Genomic DNA, 16,455 nt, shown 5'->3' with positions numbered 1-16,455 from the left:
AGACAGCAGAAGAAATGCCACCATGATGATGAGATCTCTGAGATCAGAGCTGTGTGACTTCTGACCCCACAGGTACCTGAAAACAGGTTAAATCAAACCTCCATTCTACTAAAAACAGAGCCTGCAGCAGTGTGTGTGTGCGCGCACACGTGTGTCTGAGTGTGTGTGTGATGTTTATCTGAAGAGGTGCCAGAGTCTGAATGAGGCTAAAAATACAAAAGCAGCTGCCGCTGAAGCTTCTTCTTTTCTTCTTACTGACTGCAACACACACACACACACACACATGCGCACACACACACATGTGCACACACGTACACACTGATTGGCGGTAAGCACAGTCCTCTCACCGCGACCTCAGTGCCTGCATCATCTGTTGCTGCTCTCAGTGGAAATGAGCGAGTGTAATCTTGTTTTTATTGAGATTCCAGCCCGGCTGCAGAAGAAGGAAAAATTAAAAACCTAAAAATAGAAGTAGAGCCACAGCAGACGGCCGCGCTGTGACGGGCCAGATGTTTGGCAGCTGGGTTTTCTCTAAGTCAGTTTCCTTTCACTGAAACTCTTCCCAATGCTATGTGTTTCACTCTAACAGAGATACATTTTATTCTTTCCAAACAGAAGCCATGTCCACTGAAGGCTGCCGTTTCCAGGGTTACAGGGCCATTACATAACAAAACCGGGTCACCTGACCACAAACATGAAGTCATGCTGGATTTTGTCAGTTAACCATGATCAGCACAACTGCCATGTTGGAGGCACCTGAGCAAGTTCTCTTGCTCGTGTTCCTGTTTTCTTCTCAGGCATGAAGTCGTGCACTCCTGCTGTGAATCATTGCACATTGTTTGAATTGTTTTCTTTGGACACTGTGTATGTGGCAGAAGTAGAACTAACAGTGGCACTTCTATTTTGGGTTCTATTGTGACAGAAATGGTGGGAGGTAAACATGTCGACAAAGCCGCTGTCAGCTCCTCCTTTAATTTTCTGTTTGGCTCCAAACGAAGCGACCATTCGGCTCGGGGTTTTCAAACGCTTTGGGCTCCTTAATAATTTACTGATGGGAATGTTTAGTGTCCTGCTGTTCTTCCTCACATTCATGTGTTTGTAATTCCATCAGCAGCAGTGCCACGACTGAGCATTAATAAGTAATCGGCCTGAGGAGCAGACTGAGCATTATATCAGCACAGCCATTCTCTGCCCTGAATGTTTCCATCAACTTTTATCTGCAACAAAGAATTATTTCTGTTTTCCCAATGGATTTCTGACTAAATGTTTCCTAAAATAGTTTGCAGATCAACTTGTTAAAAGCTGCAGTTCATATAGCATCCACGAGAGGCTCCAGGAGTGAGTCGGTCCCCACAGACTCCCATGTTTAAACTTTACAGCAGAAAAAAACATGTTTACAGCCTGACACACAAACTGTTCTGGGCTCTATGGATAATATTCCTAACTGTATTAAACTTCTGTTACAGCAGAACGATAACAGGAAGTAAAAGAGAAGAATGAGAAGAAGAACAATATCTCTATATGCAGATGACACAGTTTTATATACAGGAAAAAAAGGAGACTGTAACAGTTTATCTGAGGTTCATATCAGGAGTCAGAGACAAATATAGCAACTGTACAAGGAGAGAATGTTTTATAACTCACCTGTTTAAATTGTATTAAGGCTTTGAATTTGCCTTATTAAGGGCATGGCCTCTTTAACTGACAGGTGGATGGTGACACAGGCGGCTTTAGCTGCTAGCTGTCTGCCCAGCTTTACCTCAGCTAACTGAAGTCCCTGAACTGGACCTCTGAACTGTTTTTGTGCTGTTGGAGCCTTTTGGAGCATAATAGCATCATGTGACCAATAATATGGCTGCTATGAGGTTACTGTACCAACAGACCGTCCAAATAATCTCAGCTCCAGTTTTGGTGAGTGAAATTTGAGGATTATGATTAGGGATGGGTACCGGTATGGTTCTGACATAAACGGTAGTAACCAGACCAAAAAGCAGCGCACATTTCGGTGCTTTATTTCCCCTGAGATGTCATACACTTTGGATTCTAGCCAATCATTTTACCTTTCCAAGTATAGTAGGCGAGCACCATTTAAGCAACGGCACCGTTTCAAAAATACCAGTTTGGCACTGGTATCAGATAAAACCTAAACGATACCCATCCCTAATTATGATTGGATGTTACTGATTACAAGCAGCAGCGTTGGTGCTCCACCCAGTGCTCCACCCAGTGCTCCATAAGCCACTGGGTGACATGACAATGGCTACATCCATCTGTTATATACAGACTGTGATTTTCTCGATCAAAGTGACATTTGAAACGTGTCTGGTTGTTTTTAACTTCAGGCACCAACTCTGTGATCCATCAGCACAGAACAGCCCTACTGCTACAAAGTTAAATCCACCGAGCATTTCTTTGTTTGCCTTTCTGAGATTAAAAACAGCTTCAGTTCCTCCCAGAGGTCTGAACATCTCAATAAAACTCAATAAAGCTCCATAAATGGGCCGTTTGAGGACAAACTCTGTGTTTGATTGATAGCGGAGAAGAGAAACAGCCTGTTCTCGCTTCTTTATGATGTTTTTCTCATTCGAAGTCAAACTCCCCTGACACACAAACACAACTGTAAATCCATTACCACCCTCGTCACAGACGCAGGAAACACATTAACGCTGTAAATCAGCTCATAAATATGTGTTTTACTCTGCGCCTCCATTATGTCTGTCCTGTTGTCGAGCACATCACGGCTCCTGCTGCTCGCTTTCTTCTTACCAACGGGTTCAGTGTGTTTGTGGGAGGTCGGGACACACTTTAGAAACCAAGTGTGTATCTATGATTCTGTATGTGTGTGTGTTACTCTTTCGAATGAGCCTCGCAGTGTTCAGACAAGAGCACTTGATTTTAACTCCTGGTCCAGACCATTGAAACTGCATGTGGGTGTGTGGTTCACTTCTGTAACACTGACTTTTGGGGGCTTTCGTTCAGGTTTGGTTCCCTGTGTTGACCTTGGGTCACACAGCTAAATCTCTGAGTAAAACGATGAGGAGATAACCAAATGAATGAAAAAGCTTCAGTCTTAGAGCTGCTCTGAACAGAGAGAGCGAGGCTGAGGCCACAGGTAAAATAGTTGCCGTGGAGATGGCCGGCCGGCGGCCCTGAGCTTGTTAAGTCTGATAACAGACGTCTTCAACGCCTGTTTGTGTTTCTGCAGGCATCAGAGCAGCCAATTTCTGTTCTTCTGCTCATCACGGACACAAAGTTTCTTCTTCTTCACGTTATCAGTGCACTGCTCCTCCTCCTCCTCTGCTTTGTCTTCTGCTGCTTTTTCTTACAGTGTTCAGCACTTTTCTCACTTTTTTTGCTTCTAATCAACCACGGGCCAAGCGATTTGCGTGATCAGACACTAAAGTTCTTATTTTTTACAGCAAATCCATGAATCAAAGGTAATCAAACATTTCTGATGTGAGGCAGATTGTTCTTCTGCTTTTATGAGCCTGATTTAGATTTCCACCTTTATTCTTACCTGTGTGAGGACCACAGCTAAAAATCACCTTATAGCAACTTTGACACAAACACATGCGAACATACACACACACAAGCATGAGCACACATAAAGAAGGATAATTTTTAGTCAGAGTCTGAAGTGAGACACCCGTAAACGAAGCAGCATCTGGCTGCAGTTTAAATACTTTTTTGTCTCGGTCTTGGTCTCGTCTCGACTTGGTCTTGGTCTTGTCTTGGTCTCGATACCCTCTGGTCTTGGTCTCGGTTTAGGCGGTCTTCACTACAAGTCTAATAGATAGATAGGAACCAATAAAAGTGTAAAACCCCTGAACTGAGAGCCCATGAGTCATGAGTCACTGAGAGCAGTGAAGCACAGAAACAGCTTCAGAGTCCATCCTGTCGTCCTTAAGAGATTCAAGTCTTCTTGAGAGGTTGTCTAGTCTTTGGGTCTTTGGGGGGGGGGGGGAATAAGTCGGACTGTAAATAAAGAATGGACACACACTGGTCCGGAAACATCATGTAGAGTGTTCTGGGGATTGTCTGCTGCAATGTCACAACCACACAGGTTTCTGGTCTGGTAACAGGCAGCACTCTTACAGAGGTAGGGAGAGGAGCTTGTGTGATGTGGGAGGGCTCAGTTTAGGTTTGCATCGACTGGAACTTTTAACTTTATCTGATTTAAACAGGCGAGTCATGAAAGGTTGTTCTGAAGGGGGACATGTTTTTGCAATGTGGGCAAAGCAGTGCTGTGTCTCTGCTGTGTAATGCCTACCCCCACTCACGTCAGCAACACAGCACCGTACTGGATGGAGAGCGGTCTACTGTAATGTTGATATCATGGTGACAGAGGCTGTTTGGGTAGGGCTGTGTGTCGTCACTGATTTCTATAAACTATTCGATTCGATTCAATCAAATTTTGACTCAGTCAGAAATATTACAATTCTTATCATGCATCAGTACACGTCCATATTTATATATCTATCAAAATCTGAAGAAAACCATGAATCAACATAGGGCTGAAGAACATTACCCGAAGCTGAGCAAAGTTACAGCAGTTTTATTAGAGACAGAGCTAAGCGTTTTGCAATTTTGCATAATTTAAAAAAGTTAAAATTTCCTCAGTATTGAACAGCAGAAATTAGGCTTTGTCGGAGGTCGACAAACCAGCTCCCGACAACACTGTACACAACAGTAGACCAGTGCGTAATAAGCAAATGTATTATGCAGAAAACTTAGATTTGAGATGGGAAACTGTTCTTGAAGGACACTGAGAGAAAAAGCTGTGCAAGAAGTGTGATTTTATCATGGTGGAAGCAAAACAGCAAAAGTAAGAGGTAATCAATAATGATGTTTATCAAACGTGAAGCGTAATTTTGATCTTCTTTTGCTGCTGGTTCAGTGAATTTTGGTAAGAGAGTGACAAAACCTGCAGCTTCAGAATCTGTGAGATGTCGGGTTTCAGCCCCGACGGCGTGTCTGTGTATGTGCCATCGGCTGAACGATCCATGCTTTGTGTTTAAATCTTTGTACGGAATCCATTTACCTGCACTCATTTGCTGGTTTAGTTGTATAGTGGTTGTTGAAATAGTTTTGTGAGCTTTAACCTGAGATTCTGGTGTTTCAAGCAAAATACATTCATATTTAAAAATCAATTCACGATTTAATGAAACAATATCACTTTTTTCAAGCTAAAATTGATTTAAATCTGAAAAACAATTTTTTAAACCCACCCCTATGTAAACATGTTTATTTCTGCTTTAACATGAGTGTCTATGGGGACTGACTCACTGCTGCCCCTGCTGGACATCGATGGTTGGGTTGTTTTTCTTGTTTCCACTGGCATTATCGTAGTTTTGGCCCACAGGGAGAAACTTTAACGCTTCCTCGAGATTCAGTCTGTCCAAGAAAGCAGTGACATGATGGACTTCCTGTGGGTGAGTCAGACTCACAGACCTGCAGCTCTGCTCCAGCCTCTTTAAATCTGAACTTCTCTGTTAGCTGCTGTGCTTGTGAAATTAAATTTGAGAGCATTTATTCATATCCTGCTCCGTGCTGTGATTTGTATTCTCCTGCTGTGGCTTTTTCATTTAATTTCACCTTTTTAAATCCTTTTCTCTGCCTTTCCCACAGCGCCGCTCGTCACAGGACAAAAACAAAAAATTAACCCACGCCTGAGCTGTGGTTCCACTCGCAGCTCAAATCATCTCCTGATGACCCTGTTTGTCTCATCAGATCCTTTCACAGATAAACATTTGATCACAGGGTGTACATGAGGGAAACAAAACAAGAAAACCAGTCGCATTGATTCTACGGGTGAATGATTTCAGACATCTATAACACTCTGATTTGTCTGACCAATAAAGCTGTCATGGTGTAAGAAACATAAAAGCACCACTTTGTTCCACTTCTCTTTTTGTTATTGGTTGTGCTGCACCTCTTTGTGCTCATTTTACATCTTTTCCGGTTCTTTTCTCATTTCTGTGTTGCAGTTCCTGGTGGTTTCAAACTGACTCTCTGCCACGGACTCTAGGCTCCTTGGCAGGACCTATGAGGCTGTGATTTAACCCATAAAGGGACAGTAGAAGCCATTTGACTGCACAGCAGTGAACTGTGGACTCCATCATTGAAAGAGGAAGTGAAACGCATTATGCACCAGAGGTGTGGACTCGAGTCACATGACTTGGACTCGAGTCAGACTCGAGTCATTAATTTTATGACTTTAGACTTGACTTGAAAAAATGTTCTAAGACTTGTGACTTGACTTGGACTTTTACACCAATGACTTGGGACTTGAATTGGACTTGAACCGGTTCACTTGAAAAGACTTGATATTTTACCCCAAATATAAAATTTAACATGCATATTATATAGAGATTGAAAATGTGACGTCATTCACGGGTAGAACCGCAAAGGATTCTGGGAACTCGTGGCAAGCGGTACTAGCGCACGCAGGCTTTCAATTAAAATCAGTTATACAGCGATAAAAAGAAACACAAAAATGTCAAGAAGCTGTTGTATTATTAACTGCAATAGCCGGTCGCATGACAGCCACGGGAAGTCGACGGGTAAAGAGATCGGTTGTTATCGGATTACGTTGTTGAAGAGAAATTGTTCGAGCCATGTTTCCGAAGTAACAAACGGCGACGGATGGCCTGGATCGCAGCCATTCAAAGACCAAATATAACGTCCCAGAACCCTCCAGCTCACAGGTTAGTCTGCTCCAAGCATTTCCACGAAGGTCAGTGTTTTTTAGTAGTTAATACGTCATTTTCATAACATAATTAGTGATATAGGTTACAAGCAAGTCTGGTGCTGAACAGAAATTGTCGCGCTATGCTCCTTTATTTATTGTGCATAAATAGTGAATTGTCCTGACACAATATTGCGTTTCGCTTCTGTTATTATGGTACATTGACAAAAACATATACTTTTATTCACAGGATAAAACAGTTTTTTTGTATCACTAATTGCACAGTACGATTACAGCATACAATATTATTGTCACTGCTACATTTCTGTGATGCTACCAGAAATTATTTCCACTACTAATTAATTACCGTTGAGCTCAAAGGTCCTATTAATAAACGGTTAACGAATGTGTATTTATGACGACAATTTGTGAGACTGGTAAACTTATGATACGTACGATGGTCTTTCGTTCTACACGGTGCATTTCAAGGTCCTGTACCCATCCGTCGGTAAACTGTACCTGGGCTTGTTGCAGTGACCTGAAGTTACTAAACTTCATGAGTGTATGCACTCACTCCAAGAAGCGTATGATTATAAATATGCATATAAATATGCTACGATGAGATAGCTGACTTCATCTAACTAGCAAATGTTGTCCAGGCTACGTTGGTGATACAGTTTTTTTTAATGTGTATGATATTTTTGTCATGCGATTTTAAAGCTGGTCCTACAACCGCATCCAAGAATAACATGCAGCTTATCTCAGAACTGTCGGTGAAAATTATTCTTGGAGCTAAGTTTAATTGAGCTGCATTTTAAAGAGGTGCAATTTCACAATTTGTGTATATTTTCTAAGTTCACTATTTTGCCATGTGTTGAGAAAAACACAGATTTTAAAATTACATGGTCTAATATTTACATTTAGCATATAACTGCAACATTATTTTTTTCGTTTTTTTTTTTTTAAAGACTCGAAAGGACTTGAAATTCAAAGTTTCAGACTTGTGACTTTACTTGGACTTTTACACCAGTGACTTGAGACTCGACTCTGACTTGCCTGACATTACTTGAGACTTGACTTGAGACTTGAGGATAAAGACTTGAGACTTACTTGAGACTTGCAAAACAATGACTTGGTCCCACCTCTGTTATGCACATTTGTGTGATGACCACAAACTGCAGGACCTCTGACTAATGGCCCTGAGACAGTGAGAGAACAGACTGAGCGCGTCCAGGCAGAGGTGTGTTGACACAGAGGAGAGTGAGCTCTGAGCCGGACAGAGAGAGTGGAGGGGAGCACTGTGAAAGTTTAATGTAAAGCCTTCAGAGCAGAAAGTCTCTATGTTTGTTCTGCTGCTGACGGATTCTTAACGGCTCAGTCGGCGTTTCTTCCACAAATCCCACGAACAAACCCAGAGTGTCAGCCAGACTCACAATAGTCTCACTTCACAGCACCATGGCTCGCGCTGGCTTCCTGCCGGGGACGACAAACTTTAAAAATGTCTCTGAAAAGCAGAGTTACATGTGGTTTCCGCACACGGAGTGGACCACGCAAGCGGCAGTGGTTCAAGGATAAACTGATCTGCTGTTCAGCGCTGACTGCGCTTCTCACTCTGTGTTGAATCAAAAACATCTTAAAGCCAAAATCAAGAGAGAAAAATCATCATGGCTAGATAATAGATAAGACTAGAAATCCCTCACACAGGCTCAGTGTGACACATTAAACTACAGGGTGGGCCATTTATATGGATACACCGTAATAACATGGGAATGGTTGGTGATATTAAAGTCCTGTTTGTGGCACATTAGTATATGTGAGGGGGCAAACTCCTCAAGATGGGTGGTGACCATGGTGGCCATTTAGAAGTCGGCCATCTTGGATACAACTTTTGTTTTTTCAATAGGAAGAGGGTCATGTGACACATCAAACTTATTGGTAATGTCAAGAAAAACAATGGTGTGCTTGGTTTCAACGTAATTTTATTCTTTCATGAGTTATTTACAAGTTTCTAACCACTTATAGAATGTGTTCAATGTGCTGCCCATTGTGTTGGATTGTCAATGCAACCCTCTTCTCCCACTCTTCACACTGTTGAAAACACGCAGTTCTTTGCAACACCGCAGGAGAAATGCCAGCACAGGCATCCGGTATCTGTAGTTTCAGGTGCTGCACATCTCGTATCTTCACACCATAGACAATTGCCTTCAGATGACCCCAAAGATAAAAGTCTAAGGGGGTCAGATCGGGAGACCTTGGGGGCCATTCAACTGGCCCACGACGACCAATCCACTTTCCAGGAAACTGGCACCCATAATGTGGTGGTGCACCATCTTGCTGGAAAAACTCAGGGAACGTGCCAGCTTCAGTGCATAAAGAGGGAAACACATCATCATGTAGCAATTTCAAATATCCAGTGACCTTGAGGTTTCCATTGATGAAGAATGGACCCACTATCGTTGTACCCCATATACCACACCAACCCATCACTTTTGTTGTTCCAACAGTCTTGGAGGGATCCATCCAATGTGGGTTAGTGTCAGACCAATAGCAGTGGTTTTGTTTGTTAACTTCACCATTCACATAAAAGTTTGCCTCATCACTGTACAAAATCTTCTGCGTGAACTGAGGGTCCTGCTCCAATTTTTGTTTTGCCCATTCTGCAAATTCTGTGCACCGATCTGGGTTATCCTCGTTGAGATGCTGCAGTAGCTGGAGTTTGTAAGGGTGCCATTTGTGAGTAGCTAATATCCGCCAAAGGGATGTTCGACTAATGCCAGTCTCAGTGACATGCGGCGAGTGCTATGCTGTGGGCTCTTGCTGAATGAAGCTAGAACAGCCACTGATGTTTCTTCATTAGTGACAGTTTTCTTGCGTCCACATTTTGGCAAATCCAACACTGAACCAGTCTGGCGAAAGTTAGCAAGCAGTTTGCTAACTGTAGCATGGGCAATGGGTGGTCTCGTAGGGTGTATCTGCTGCAATGACCCGGTTACTGCGTTCACTAGATATCAACACAATTTCGATCCGCTCCTCATGTGTTAACCTCTTCGACATGTCAATGGCTGTGAACAAAGAGAAACTTGGAAATAACTCATGAAAGAATAAAGTTACGTTGAAACCAAGCACACCATTGTTTTTCTTGTGACATTACCAATAAGTTTGATGTGTCACATGACCCTCTTCCTACCAGTCCAGTCCCACAGTCAGACTCTGCTTCTGTCCCTGCTCAGGTGTCACATTTCAGGACATGATAGAATCGTGTGATGTTCAGAAAGGTCTCTGAGTGAGGCTGCTGAAGTTCTGCACTGTTTTTTCTTTCAGACATGAACGAGGTGACATACATCTCAGACGCCCTTAAATCACAGGGTTTAGCCTCGGTGTCAGCACACACTGATTCTGAAGCTACGTTTGAGCTTTAAGAAAACTTTCCTCCTCCTGCTGGATCAGAGTCAAGTTTCCTCTCAACACCTTTGCTCTCTGATCTCATCTCCTGTCCTCCAGAGGATCACAGCTCACCTGTGTGTGCCTGCTGGACACGTGACCTGTGAGGTGACAGAGCCTGTCACATGACTGCGGCAGAAGAGCATCTGTCTCCTGAATCCAAAGAGTATTCTGTTTTCTCTCGATGTTTTTAGTACCTTGGGGCCACCAGATCAGGGCTCCAACAGATCTCCAATTAATTAGTGATTATCAGCAGCTGATCACTGATCAATCTGCATGGATATTATTGGCTGGTTGGATTCAGTTAAATTTCCAGTAAAAAGACAGCAGTGATGTCGGTTTGCTTGTTTTAGTTTAAGATGGGCTGATAAATCTGAAGCTGCAGTCGCTGATGATTTGTCGGCATCTTTACGCAACAAACAGGGCATCAAACGGCCACTTATTTCTATCTGCCGCGCCATGATTCATTCGTAGAGTCCATGTCACCTTTCTGCTGACGTTTGCTGCTCTGTAATCCCACAATTTCGAGAGAAAAATAAGGAAGAGGAGGGAGAAGTGTGTGTGCTGAGCAGAGATCTCAGGGGTGTGTTTATCTTTCATCTGCTCTGACTGAAGCTGCTGTTTCTTTAAATAAAAGGAGCTTTCTCCTGCAGCTGAAGGACCGTGTGTGTGTGTGTGTGTGTGTGTGTGTGTGTGTGTGTGTGTGTGCATGTGTGCGTGTGTGCGTGTGTGTGTGTGTGTGCAGCTGGGCAGCAGTGTATTTATCTCTTCGTCATTGATATTCACAGCCAGCTCCAGATCAATGAGCCCCGACACTCGGCCTATTATTTCATTTCTGGTGTCTAAAAGGCAAAGCCACGACTCCGCTAAATTGTTTTCCATTTGGTTTTGGCTGACTCGTCACAAAGAGTGAGGCGAGGAGGAGGCTAGCAGGGAGCGGCCCTCCTGAGGGAGTGAAGGATGGAGGAGGAAGAGGAAATAGCCTCTGATCCTGCAGCCGAACCTTTGGAAGGAAAAATTTGGTGGGAGAGCCGAGCTTGTGTTCAGTCAGATCACTGCTACCCATCGTGAACACGAACACGTGTAGAATACGGAGGTTATCCGTCTGCTCTGAAAAAGCAGATTTAAGTGTAACAGAAGGACACTGACTTTATTTCACAGAGTTTACAGATCTCAGAGAGCAGCACACGTCTAGAGCTTCTGGTTAGTAACGTGGTGTTTGCTGGTTTAGGCACAAATGTTACTTGATTTCAGATGAGGAAGAAAATTTATACTTTTAATACTTTTAATGTTTTTTGTCCTAATTTTCCCAGATCCACACAGCATTTTTAATCATCCCAGTTTTCTTTAGAAAGTATAAGTGATTCATATCAGCACACAATAACTAAACAATATTTTCACAACCAGACCAACGTTTCACTCTGTAATGCTCAGAGCCGTGAAAACGAGTTAAACAGAGGGTTAGCTTAAAGATTACACTCAGTATTAAACTCCAGTAAACGTTTGAGCTGTTGCTGAGAAAGCATCATGCCTTAAACCAAAGAAATCACTTTAGATCTGAGGAAAAAGAAAAAGGAGGTGGATATACAAAGTTATCACGATGCTGTGATAAGTGTGAAGAAAAGAGTGAGAAGGATTATCCAGCAATTCAAAGAGAAGAGTAGCGAACAGGCCTGGCAGAGGCAGTAAGCAAAGATTTCAAAGACTCTGAAAGGAAACCAGTGAGAGTCTGAAGAGCCCAGAGCAACTGCAGAGGCATGAGTGAGGGACTCATAGTCTCTAAGAAGATGGTCACTAGAACCCAGCACAGGAACGGACAGAGAAGCTGCAGAGAACAACTCCACTTCTGCAGAAGAGACACCTTCACATCAGACCGAAGTATGCTGAGGATGACCTGGAGACAGATCCTACAGACTGAAGCGTCCTTTGATCAGATGACATGAAAAAAGAGCTCTGTGGACACAGAGACGCTGCTCATGTTTGTGTCTGGAACAGAGAATCTCATTGAGGTGAAAAGAATCACGCAGCGAGAAGGACATTTGAAGAAAACCTCAGTCAGCAGCAGAACTGGGTTGAAGAATGACCTCTAGAAAACCAAAGTGAGCATTACTGACCAGGCTGCACAAAGCCCTGACAACCAGATCATCAGATCTGGAGGAACCTGAGAGGTTCTCCAAAGAAGAACGGGCTGGGACCGTTTAGGAGGTGATACAACTGCAGTCTGTTATCCAGCAAAATGAACTGACAAGCAGCTGTTAACATGAGGGACCCTGTAGATTTACCCTGTAGGTTTGTTTTGGTGGAATAATTAATTTTTTGTGTGCAAATTAAAATAACGCAAGCATCCAAGGCAAAACCAGGATTTTTGGAAAAGTGTGTTAATGTATATCTTTTTATTTACTTTAAGATTGAGAGTCAGTGCTTTATAGTCAAGGATTTTATATAGGTGACTTCATGTCCATCATGCAGCTGTTGGTGCTGATTTTACTCTCATTGGGTATTTCTACTGTAACCTCCACGCTGTAACCACCTGGGTCACGTTACCCCCCCAAAAATGCAAATATTCCCGTGTGAAACGTTACGTGAAGACAGCTGTGAATCAGATCTCATCATCATCGCCGCTCATCGCAGTATGTGACTCAGTTTGTGTGAGAAACACGTTCGTTACAACCAGCACAGAAAGCAGAACAGATGGTGTCAGACTGCATGTGTGGACAGTTTGTTCCCATTTAAAACAACGAGCTGCATCACACACATTCAGATCATCAGGAGCTCAAAACTACAAATTTGTGAAACCAGAAGATCAAAAGATCTGTTGCTGGTAAAAACACCTCCTGTTTACGATCTAGCGGACAGCGGCTCGCAGTGCTTTACCTGCTGCAGAAAACATCAGATCTACAGAGTTTGATGCAAATCGAGAATATGTTTTTAAGAAAGCTGTGAATTTGATGGTTAATGAAGTAACTCTGCTGATCTTTCTTGTTGCAGTCTGAAGTTGTATTTGGAAAGTGTCCAGCTGACACATGTCCAGGATCTCACAGGGTACCAGGAAGCCAAGTGAAGCCCAAAGTCCAGCTGTCATCTGGCAGCAGCAGTAAACAGTGAAAGCTGAATGGGAGTAACCGCCAAAGCTCTTTTGTGATCTGAGGGGTTGCTGTCATATTTCAGAATGACTGGATGTGCACCTGAAGCTGAATAAATGTTTAAACATATGTAACGAAAAAACCCCACAGCACACAGATGTTTTTATTTTTTGCTTCAGTCTAACTAAAAAAACCCAAACACATGAACTCCAACAACGTGCCTCAAAAAGCCGTGGCCCCACCCCCTCCAGAGGGAACAAGGTCGTTTAAATGACTCTAATGATCAACAGAACAGGAAGTGAATTCATGAGAGTCATAACAAAGGAGCTTTTTCCTCTTCACTGCAGCTCCTGCAGTTTTTGGGAAAAGCCTCATCACCACTAAAATGCAAATCCCACCACTTCACCTAATAAGCCTCTTCATCAGCTTCCTCTTCTTTTCGGCTCTAATTGTCTGTCATCCAAAATAATCACCCCCCAGCCTCAGAGTGTCATTAAAGCGGTCATTTCCAGATTACACAGGAGCAGCATTTTGGGATGAACTGAACTCTCTTCTGACTACACAAACCATCTTTTCTGCTTGGCTGCTCCTCTAGGTGGCTTCATTACAGAGCCCATTAAGAATAATCACAGTGTGTGTGTTCTGAGCGCCTAATGCATTAATTTAATTAGCAGCATTAACGCCTTATCATCCCACAGAGAGCGGAGAAGAAGAGACAGCCGGGATGGAAGTGTGGCAGTAAAAACAGCCGTGAAGGAGGTCAGAGTCTAAGCGACAGTCGGACAGTCAGCAATCAGTCACACCTGCATCCAGGTCTCCTCTCTGGGATCAACTTATTGCACTGTGAGGAGTCAGAATCGAATCCCTGATCCACAGCTGACTGCAAAAAACAGTTCAAACAGAGGAGGTTGTTCTGCAGAAGAGCTGGTAAAATTCCTTCTACTGCAAGTTTGGATTTTAAGCTACTGCACAATCCACTTTGTATTGTCTCTGTCCTGTCTTTGTTTATTGTACATAGTTAGTAATACATAGATAGTTAGTAGTAGCTTTTTATCTCCTAATTTTACCCAAATTTAGCGAGTTATTATTTATTTGTATTTCCTACTTTTATATCTCTCAAAAATATATTTTTTATATTCTTATAAATGCACCATGGGGGACTTGGGCTGAAACAGCATTTCAGTACGCTGTATACTGTGCATATTGTTGTATTGACAATAAAGACCTTGAATCTTGAATCCTGATTTTCTGCAGCAAACAGCTAAACTGCTTTCAACCTCCTTTGAAGGTTTCTCTCTAACAATGACCTCAGAAAGTCTCAAGACTTTCATCCAGGAAACGAGGGTTCACCTCACACCAAAACGGTAGTGTCAAAAATTAAAAATATATATATATATATATAAATATAAATATATATAGATATATATAGATATATACAGCATATACTCAGACATTAATCAATACTAAAATTACTGCTGAATGAAGATACAATAGTTGTTTTTGCCTCCTTCTGACACACACACACAGATCCTGCCTCAACAACAGCTAAAGTAGATAACATTAATAACACTGAACACTTTAAGAGGAAGGTCAGAGGTCAGTAAACCTCCTGTTTCAACAACAGTGGAATACTTTACACTCATTATAAATAGTAACCTGGCCAGAGCACATTAGCATTAGCTGTTTAACTACTAGCAGTTACATTTTGCCACCTGTTATCATTACTGTAGCAATTAGCAGCTTTAGTTAGATAAAGATAAATAATTATAGCAGCTGATCAGATCACAGCTGGCACTTTGATCAGGGACAGAGTTGTTTACGAACATGTGGAGATGTGCGTGGGGTGCTGCTGTGCAGAGCAGCACAGGGACGTAGCTGAACTGAGCAGAGAGTCCAGAGGGTGGAGAATCAATTGGAGCAAATAACGAGTGAAACCTGGAGCAGAGCAGCTAATCAGACGGTCTCAGGCCTGGAGAGCAGACAGACAGACACCGTCTGCAGGATGGGGTCAACGTGTTTGAAATTCTAGCATCATGACAATCACTCTTGTTTCACTAGCTCTGTTTTAATCTTCATAAATTATTATTTAATATCTATCCAAAATGACTTCTTCAGGTTCATAAACAGCTGCAGAAGGCTCTCCTGTTTCTGTTGATAGCAGCTTGATGAGTCCTGACAGATGATTTGTGGCTGAAAGTAGATCTGGAACAAAAGCAAGAAAAACACGTGAAACATCATGCAGGAGGAAGTATTTCTCTCCGAATGGAGCTGAGCATCAGCTCAGTGGCAGCGTGACTTTAAGAAGCTGGAGGTGAAATGAAGTCTTCAGGATGTGAAGACTGAATCTAAGGGTCTGAAAGTAAATATGAAAGGACACAGAGTGATTATGTGACAGCCAGGTGACTCCTCTCCTCTAATCTCTGCTGTTTCTACAGACAACACTTTAATTCCAGAGTTTATTCTATAAGGCAATCACACAACAGTCTGTTACATCACTGAGTAACCTGGCCTTTCTGCCGCTATCCTCTTCCAGCTGCGCTGTGTCCTCATCACTAAACGACACGATCCTGAACAGCCAGAGATGATATGTGACGAGGAGGTAGCCTCTGACTGAATCCAGTTCAAATATGAGGCGTGCCGAGGTTTTGATCCCAGCAGACTCTGTCTGTAATTTCCTGAAAATATTAATAAGTTTGATGCCGTCTGAGACACTGTGAAAAAAGCTGGACGTCAGCAATTCCGCGTGAATCACGCAGATTACACCGGTTTAAAGAAATTACACAACTGAGTGAGGGAACATTTTTCCACATTTATGCTTTTATGAAGAAACGTTTCCAACATTTACACAATTCCCTTTAATTTTTTTATTAATTCAGAGACTGAAAATGAGCCTTTTACGTTTTCCACTGAGGCATGGGAAGCAGCGAGAACCGAGCCCACTCTTATGTTCACGAGCAGCAGCAGGTCATGTGACTAAATAATACATGTGTGTTTGTGCCGTGTTGTGTCTGTGCCGACAGAAAAATCACAAACTCACACCCAAATCATGTATGGTGCTGCAGGTCCTTGGACAGTTTGGTTCCTGGAGCAGGATTTAAGAGCATCTGCAGGGAGTTCAACAAGGCAGGAAAACACACCTGCAGCACCAGCAGCTACCTAAAAAAATGTTCCGCAGACACAAACTTGTGAAGTTTTCTCACAGCAGAGAACACAACTCAATCAGAAGGTCTGACCTCACCTGAG

At 42.7% G+C, this 16,455-nt stretch overlaps 1 protein-coding gene across 3 annotated transcripts in view; it reads right to left on the bottom strand.

Annotated features, from left to right (window-relative positions):
- Window positions 1-16,455, bottom strand: part of LOC146614855 (A-type voltage-gated potassium channel KCND2-like) — a 108,906-nt gene that overhangs the window by 90,339 nt on the left and 2,112 nt on the right. The window lies entirely within an intron of this gene.

The sequence above is a fragment of the Diplotaxodon limnothrissa genome, linkage group LG17 (genome assembly GCF_057381915.1).
Source record: "Diplotaxodon limnothrissa isolate DT_005_m linkage group LG17, D_limnothrissa_male_GT1.1, whole genome shotgun sequence".
Classification (NCBI taxonomy): Eukaryota; Metazoa; Chordata; class Actinopteri; order Cichliformes; family Cichlidae; genus Diplotaxodon; species Diplotaxodon limnothrissa.
Note: the sequence above shows the minus strand (reverse complement) of the source record. Positions and strands in the feature narration are given on the sequence as shown.